This window comes from Chiloscyllium plagiosum, chromosome 41 (assembly GCF_004010195.1).
Source record: "Chiloscyllium plagiosum isolate BGI_BamShark_2017 chromosome 41, ASM401019v2, whole genome shotgun sequence".
Classification (NCBI taxonomy): Eukaryota; Metazoa; Chordata; class Chondrichthyes; order Orectolobiformes; family Hemiscylliidae; genus Chiloscyllium; species Chiloscyllium plagiosum.
In genome coordinates, this window is record NC_057750.1 from 19069562 (window position 1) to 19078365 (window position 8804).

Below are 8804 nucleotides of genomic sequence, written 5' to 3' on the forward strand. Positions count from 1 at the left end.
TTGGCCTCTAAACCCTTCTGAGTCATATACCCATCCAGATGCCTTTTAAATGCTGTAATTGTACCAGCTTCTACCCCTTCCTCTGGCAGCTCATTCCATGCCTACACCACCCTCTGTGTGAAAAAGTTGCTCCTTAGGTCCCTTTTAACTCTTTCCCCTTTCAGTGTAAACCTATGCCCTTTAGATTAGGTTAGATTACATTACATTACAGTGTGGAAACAGGCCCTTTGGCCCAACAAGTCCACACCGACCCGCCGAAGCGCAACCCACCCATACCCCTACATTTACCCCTTACCTAACACTACGGGCAATTTAGCATGGCCAACTCACCTGACCTGCACATCTTTGGACTGTGGGAGGAAACCGGAGCACCCGGAGGAAACCCACGCAGACACGGGGAGAACGTGCAAACTCCACCCAGTCAGTCGCCTGAGGCGGGAATTGAACCCGGGTCTCCGGCGCTGTGAGGCAGCAGTGCTAACCACTGTGCCACCATGCCGCCCACCACGGACTCCACCATCCTAAGGAAAAATCCTTGTCTATTTACCCTTTCCATGCTCCTCATGATTTTATAAACCTCTATAAGGTCACCCCTCAGCAGACCACAGATTAGGAATCCCTCAGCAAGTAACCTAGCTCCTGACTCCGCAAAGCTTGTCCACCATCTACAAGGCACAAAGCAGGAGGGTGATGAAATACTGTGCATTTGATGGATGAGTGTAGTTTTAACAATGTTCAAGAAGCTTGATACCATCAGGACAAAGCAGCCCACATGACTGGCACTAGGTGGGCGGCACTGTGGCACAGTGGTTAGCACTGCTGCCTCACAGTGCCAGAGACGCGGGTTCAATTTCCACCTCAGGCAACTGTCTGTGTGGAGTTTGCACATTCTCCCTGTGTCTGCGTAGGTTTCCTTCGGGTGCCCCGGTTTCCTCCCGCAGTCCAACAATGTGCAGGTTAGGTGAATTGGCCATGCTAAATTGCCCATAGTGTTAGGTGAAGGGGTAAATGTAGGGGAATGGTCTGGGTGGGTTGCTCTTCGGAGGGTTGGTGTGGACTTGTTGGGCCGAAGGGCCTGTTTCCACACTGTAAGTAACCTAAGTAATCTAATCTGATCCTCAAGCATCTACTCCCTCCAACGGTGTTCAGTGTCAACAGTACATCTACTCTGTAGAAGTTCACCAAGGGCTCTTTCGACAACACCTTCCAAAACAACAACACATCCATCTGAAAGGATAAAGGGCAGCAGATGAACAGGAATGTGATCACCTGTGAGCTTCTCTCCAAGCCAATCACCATTCTGACTTGGAAATATATTGCCAATCCTTCACTGATACTGTAAAAATCCTGGACTTCTTCCTCAGACAGCATTGTGGGTCCAGAGGAAAGTGAGGACTGGAGATCAGAGTCGAGAGTGTGGCACTGGAAAAACACAGCAGGTCAGGCAGCATCCGAGGAACAGGAGAATCGATGTTTCAGCCAAAAGCCCTTCATCAGGAACGAGGCTTGTGGACCGAGGGGGTGGAGAGATAAATGGGGGGGCAGGGTGGAAGGTAGCTGAGAGTGCAATGGGTAGATGGAGGTTTGGGTAATGGTGATAGGTCGGAGAGGAGGGTAGAGTGGACAGGTGGAAAGGAAGATGGACAGGTAGGACAGCTCATGAGAGCGGTGTCAAGTTCGGGAGTTGGATCTGGAATAAGGCGGGGGGAGGGGAAATGAGGAAACTGGTGAAATCGGCATTCATCCTGTGCGGTTGGAGGGTCCCAAGGTGGAAGATGAGGCATTCTTCCTCCAGGCGTGGGGTTGTTAGGTTGTGGTGATGGAGGAGGCCCAGGACATGCATGTCCTTGGTGGTGTGGGAGGGGGAATTGAAGTGTTTGGCCATGGGACGGTGGGGTTGGTCAGTGCAGGTGTCCTGGAGATGTTCTCTGGGTCTAACTACATTACATGAAACTGCAATGGGTTCAAAAAAGGCAGCTCAATATTACCTTCTCAGGTGAACCGGGGACCAGAAAGAATGGTTGGCCCAGCCAGTGATGCTCACATCTCATGAGCAAATTAAGAAAGAAACGCCTTTGCAGTCTCTCATGCCACTGGCAGCTTCAGACTTTGAACGCATTTGCATTTAAAACGCCTTTGCAGTCTCTCAGGCCCCTGGCAATTTCAAACTTTGAACACATTTGCATGTTGTAAAGACTTGTTAACATAAAACTTGCTTTTTTTTCCATAAAATTCCAACTTTAAGATCAAGTCAGATGTGTACAAGGATCTCCTGGTCCCTCTCCTTGTGCCACAGAGTTCAACTAAGTGACCTGCTGACCTCAGAGCCAGCTTTAACTGACTGTGAATTAGGTGCCAGAAGACTCCTGTGTACTACTAGCATTATCTTCAAGGTAGGAATTCACTTTAAAAGAAGTATCACCATAATTCACGGTATGCAAATGCCCCACAAGTATGAACATGTCACAGGACAACATAAAGTTTGACACAGCACAAACGTCATGGACTGAATTTCGGTATCTCAATCTACTATCCACAAATCAAGATTGTGCCTCCTGTCTACCTCAGTCAGCCTATATGCCACATTTGCCTCTCTTGCAGGCCCCATAAGATGCCCCTCCTTTTGTAATTCCCCTCTCAGTGATAGCTCCTTCTATAATTCCTTCCAATAGCAATGCATTCTTTTTAATGCATTCAAAGTTTTCCTATAGTGTGGCACTCCACAACTGTCCACAATAATCCAGTCTTACACAAGTTCAACACCACAACCTTGCTCTTTTAAACCACCCCTATATCTCCCTGTACAGTTCCCTCAGGCAGTGAAGATCTTTCCTGTCTTTCCGGTCTTTAATCCCTGTCTACAAAGGCAACTATAACTCCATCAAATGGTTCCCACATTATTATGAGCACTAAATGTTTCCACACTGCCTGCCTAATTCATGTCCAGCCAAATAGGATGGCAAATATAAATACATACAGGCTGACTAGCATTTTAGGTCACTGAATCCCTACAGTGCAGGGGCAGGCCATTCAGCACTTTAAGTCCACACTGGCCTTCAAACAGCACGCCATCCCCCATGGCTAATCTACTGAGCCTGCACATCCTTGGACAACTTAGCATGACCAATTTATTTAACCTGCATATCTTTGGATTTTGTGAGGAAACTGGAGCACCCAGACACAGGAAAACTATGCAAACTCCACACAAACAGATACCTGAGGATGGAATCAAACCTGGGTCCCTGGAGCTGTGAGGCAGCAGTGCTAGCCACTGAGCCACCCCTGTGCACAGAATGACTCCAGGCTCAGACATATCTTCACTGCAAAATGGTGGTGGACCTGCTCCCCATCTCCCATCAATACACAGTGAATGAATACCTGAGTTTACCAGGAAGGGTTGATGTAGATGACTGCTAGAAAGTAACAGAACAAGTTGAGAAAGGTATTTTAAAAATAAACCTCTGGCATGCTTGATTTGACTTTACCAAAACTAGAAATTATATTGCTCAATTATAAGTTTCTAGCTAAATTTCCTGCACCTGAAAAAACCTTGTGGAGTTCGAGGCACCACACATGATGAAGAATATTATCAAGGTGAAAATGAGCTGTCATGAGAATTCCCTGAGGAAGAGACCGCCCATGTTTTAAGTTTGTGCTATCTGAAAGCTATGTAGCAACGCCTTCTTTCAAATCATTGTCAACTGCGTCAGCAAATTTGGAAATACCTTTAGCACTCCTACAAATATTTTCACATTACAGAAAGTAACAATAATCATCATCAGCGTCTGCTCTCTGCAGATCTCAAGTGAAAGCTTCATTAACTAAAATGTCCAACTTTGATTGCAATGGTAAGAAAACACTTTAAGTCTGATTCAGCTAATATTTTATCAAATGTGGTTGGTGAGTTGATTTACTGTTACTATGATAAAAAACTAATTCTTTGTCGAGCTGATTTTGATAACTGCAAGTTCCTTAATCTAGTATCGAGATGGCTACTTTCATTCTCTATTGTACCTCCCACAGTGTAAACTGGTCCTTCCTTTATTAGACGATTCAAATACAATTATTCTTCGTCACTCGTCTGGAGACAGAAATCATTCAGAAGACGTGAAATGTGACAAATGTTACTGTCATTCACAATGGATGGGTGAAGATGCAGTGAAATTATCTTGTGATCTTTTGTTGTTTAATTATTAACCTTCATAAAAGGCACTGGGTCCTATCCCACTGTCCACACTGCTCATCTTACTTTTTTATTATCCCATGCTGTGTTCCTTTTCTCTTTATTATCTTGCCCAATCCCATCCCTCTACCCTGCAGCTTCCCCTACCTTTTGTATCCAAACCAGCCTAATTTCCCTCTCTTGCTTAATCATTCAATATTTCTGATTTTTAAGAAACAATTTAATTTTCTTTAGGATGTGCTCTTGTTTCTGCTTCAACGATGATATTTATTTACAAATACACAGATTAACAATGAGATTTCTACCTCATAATGACAGTAGATTGAAACAGGCAGCAAATGGAGATAGAGATCTTGATGAGACCAGAAACTAATGTGGGCTCAGAACTGGGCTCATCCCAAGTTAGCTTCTTAGGAAGACAGCTAACAATCCGCATACATGAACATCAACGAGCCACGAAACGACACGACCAGCTATCCTTAGTAGCCACACACGCAGACAACAAGCAACATGAATTCGACTGGGACAACACTACTATCATAGGGCAAGCCAGACAGAGAACAGCCAGGGAATTCCTAGAGGCATGGCATTCATCCACAAACACCATCAACAAACACATCGACCTGGACCCAATATACCAACCACTACAGCGGACAGCTGAAACTGACAACCGGAAGCGGCAGGGACAGACCACTATAAACACCGGAGGAAACATCAAAGAAGCGCTTCGCAGGAGGCTCCCAAGCACTGATGATGTTGCCTAGCCAGGGGACGAAACGTTTGCAACCAAAACTTCCAGCTCGGCGAACTAATTCAGTATTTTTGTTTTTGGCCCATATCCCTTATACCTGTGCTTATGGAAAACATACCTGTATCAGATTTAAAACTAAAAAGTTATCTAGCTGTTTGTGATAAACAGTTCCAAACATCTACCACCCTTTATGTGTCGAAGTACTTCCTAACAATCTTTCCTGACCAGTCTGGTTCTAATTCTCAGACTACGTCCTTGCATTCTAAAATCCACAACCAGTACAAAGAACAAAGAACAATACTGCACAGGAACAGGTCCTTCGGCCCTCCAAGCCTGTGTTGACACATACTGCCCTTCCACGCTAAAACTATTTTCACTTGTAGGATCTGTATCCCTCTATTCTTCGTATTCCACTATAATGACTGCCTGACAGTTGTTTGATGCAAATTAATTTATCTTCTAAACAACTTTTGAGATGTCTTCAGGGCCATTAGTTTCTGATAGGTTTTGATTACTTCAAAATTTAACAAGAAATAGATTACTCAACGGAGAATTGTATAACTGGCATGCATTAGGATAATGACATTTTGGGTCTGCAAACGAATAGAATACTTGTCAATTCATTGTGCATTCCACATTTTAAAAATGCATTTCAATGTTTAACAGCCTGAGTAATCATTGAGTTTCAAAGTTTGATTTTTGTCTTATTAGAAGAAATAGGATTAACGTATCAGTACTAGTCCAAATTTATAATTAGTGGGGCAGGGGATTGCTATTATCCTGAGCTTCAGGCATGGGAAGAAAATGAATAAATACTCCACCAATATTGCTGAAATTTGGTGGTTAAGTCTTTATTGTAAGTTGATCCATGTAAATCCACACTTGTTTGCTCCTATAAATTTATATCCTGAAAAAGAACCTAAGCCAACAGCAGAGCCTGTATACTATAGACTTTTAGCAGGGATAGGGGTTTACGGTACTTGATCCGAATTTCACTTTGGCCATAGTGGGTTTGAATTGGTTTAAACTAAAATGGATATGAAAGCAGCAGCATACAAATCCATCAAGTGTACAGATTACACCTTTTGATAAGCTATATGTGGCTGTCAATAAGTCTTGGTCATTGTATGTAATGCAGTCAGGGCAATATTTTCTTCAAGTCGTAGATCCTGAATTAAACTTTCAACAAATTTCTTGGCTTTAAACTTTTCCCAGTGCTGATCTTCTCTGAATTATCCCTAAACCGACTTTTTTGAAGTAACTTATCTTAAGATTGAAAAAGACTGCAATGTTATCATTAGTTACTTGGCAATACAGGTAGGCATTGAATTTCTATACTAGTGAGGTGCTTGGCTTGCAGGCCAAACGTTCCAGAGATTGACTGATCAAATCAGACAACGTACCTGTCTGACTGGTTATAATGGCCAGAGTCCAGCCTACTCCACTAAACCATACTTATAAGATGCAGGACAACATTTTTAGATCTGTTGTTGGACAGAATTTGTTGAACGATCCGAGTATGCTGATGACTGCATTGTGGATTTCAGACAATTGGTCAAGTTTGTAATTTGCTCATTCGTGCATGCGAGAAGCAAAATGCATTCTTATGTTGGGACCTGTTTTCTGCAAGCAACAAATATATTCAAATATTGAAAGTTTTTTGATTTATTAGGGGCTTTGTTTGTGACTGTCCCTCAGCCAATAAATCAGCTTACCAACCAATCAGAACCATTGTCGATATTATAAACTGTTAACATTTAAATTGTTAAAAGTCTGACGTTCTTGCATTTGTGCTGATTAATGCAAGACACTAAGTTTTGAAAGCATGTATCACTTTTCAGCAATATTCAATTTTGTGAATCTTGTGGGAAATCTTGCATAAAGGCCTCACTGGCTATTTTCCTTAACTGGACTTCACCAGTTTCCTCATTTCCCCTCCCTCCACCTTATTCCAGCTCCAACCTTCCAGCTCAGCACTGTCCACATGACCTGTCCTACCTTCCAATCTCCCTTCCTACCTATCCGCTCCACTCTCCCTATTGTACTCTTTGCTACCTTCTCCCCAGCCCTGCCCCCACCCCCACCCCCAGTTTTCTCTCCACCCTGGAGGCTCCCTGCCTCCATTCCTGCTGAAGGGCTTTCGCCTGCAACATCGATTTTCTTGCTTCTCGGATGCTGCCTGACCTGTTGTGCTTTTCCAGCACCACTCTGATTTAAACTTTGGTTTCCAGCATCTGCAGTCATCACTTCTACCTCCTTAAAAGAGTACACAAGTGAAATTATCCCTAGTAGTAGGTTCTTTTTTTAAAAGGAATATTATGAAAAACTGAATTTACCCAATTTTACTCCCATTATTTGCAGAATAGTAACGAAGGACTTTACAGATTTAAATTATACTTTACAGCTGAAGGACTGTGCTTTTTGCATCTTTGCAAAATGGATTAGAGATTAGATTCCCTACAATGTGGAAACAGACCTTTCAGCCCAACAAGTCCACACTGATCCTCCAAAGAGTAACCTACCCAGACCCATTTCCCTCTGACTAATGCACCTAACACTATGGGCAATTTAGAATAGCCAATTCACATAACCTGCACATCTTTGGACTGTGGGAGGAAACCCACACAGACATAGGGGGAATGTGCAAACTCCACACAAACAGTCACCCAAGGTTGGAATTGAACCTGGGTCCCTGACACTGTGAGGCAGCAGAGCTAACCAATGAGCCACTGTGCCACCCCAAATGTCTAGATTGTTGCCACTGGTATAATATGTGAAAGATGTAAAAGAACAGCATTCCATGAGCTTTCGTGATTACCTTCAGCATCTGCTTGTGACATTTTAAAGATCAATCCACATGAACTCCCAAGTCTCTCAGGACTTCCACTAAATTTAGCTTCTCACCATGTGGAATGTATTCCTTTACATTCCAAAATGGATAACCTCAGACTTGTTTACATTGAACTCCATCTGGCAGTTTTCCCATTTCACTTAGTCCATCAATACTCCTTTGTAATCTTGTATGCTACTGTCTACAATGTCTATAATGCCGCCCAATTTTCAGTCACTAGCATAGTTAGATGTATGATTTTCCATGCCATTATCCATGTCATGCGCAAACAGTGTTAATAATAGAGGCTCTAACACAGATTCTTGTGGAACATCACTGGTCGCCTCCTATAAATTTGAGTACTTACCCATTATCCCGACTCTCTGTCACCTGCCACTCAGTTAATTTCCCAGCCATCTCAGTAATTTGCCCTCAATTCCACAGGCTTCTTTCTACCTTAGTTAACAGCCTCTCATCTGGGATTTTATCAGATAGTGAGGAAAGAGATCAATCTGAGAATGGTACAGTTGAGAACAGAAGTGAGTCAAACAGTCAGGGCATGCAGGGACAAGATAGCACTAATAAATTAAACTGCATTTATTTCAATGCAAGGGGACCTACCAGGGAAGGCAGATGAACTCAGGACATGGTTAGGAACATGGGACTGGGATATCATAGCAATTACAGAAACCTGGCTCAGGGAAGGGCAGGACTGGCAGCTTAATGTTCCAGGATACAAATGCTACAGGAAGGATACAAAGGGAGGCAAGAGAGGAGGGGGAGTGGCATTTTTGATAAGGGATAGCATTACAGCTGTGCTGAGGGAGGATATTCCTGGAAATACATCCAGGGAAGTTATTTGGGTGGAAAAGAGAAATAAGAAAGGGATGATAACCTTATTGGGATTGTATTATAGACCCCCTAATAGTCAGAAGGAAAGTAAGAAAGAAACTTGTAAGGAGATCTCAGCTATCTGTAAGAATAATAGGGTGGTTGTGGTAAGGGATTTTAACTTTCCAAACATCGACTGGGACTGCCAT

General features: G+C 43.1%; 1 long non-coding RNA gene across 1 annotated transcript in view; it reads left to right on the forward strand.

Annotated features, from left to right (window-relative positions):
- The first annotated feature begins 3764 nt into the window (after nt 1-3764).
- Nucleotides 3765-8804, forward strand: part of LOC122542676 — a 19993-nt gene continuing 14953 nt past the window's right edge. The window contains exon 1 of the long non-coding RNA XR_006309856.1: nt 3765-3848. This is a non-coding gene — a long non-coding RNA (uncharacterized LOC122542676). The remainder of the gene's footprint in view (nt 3849-8804) is intronic.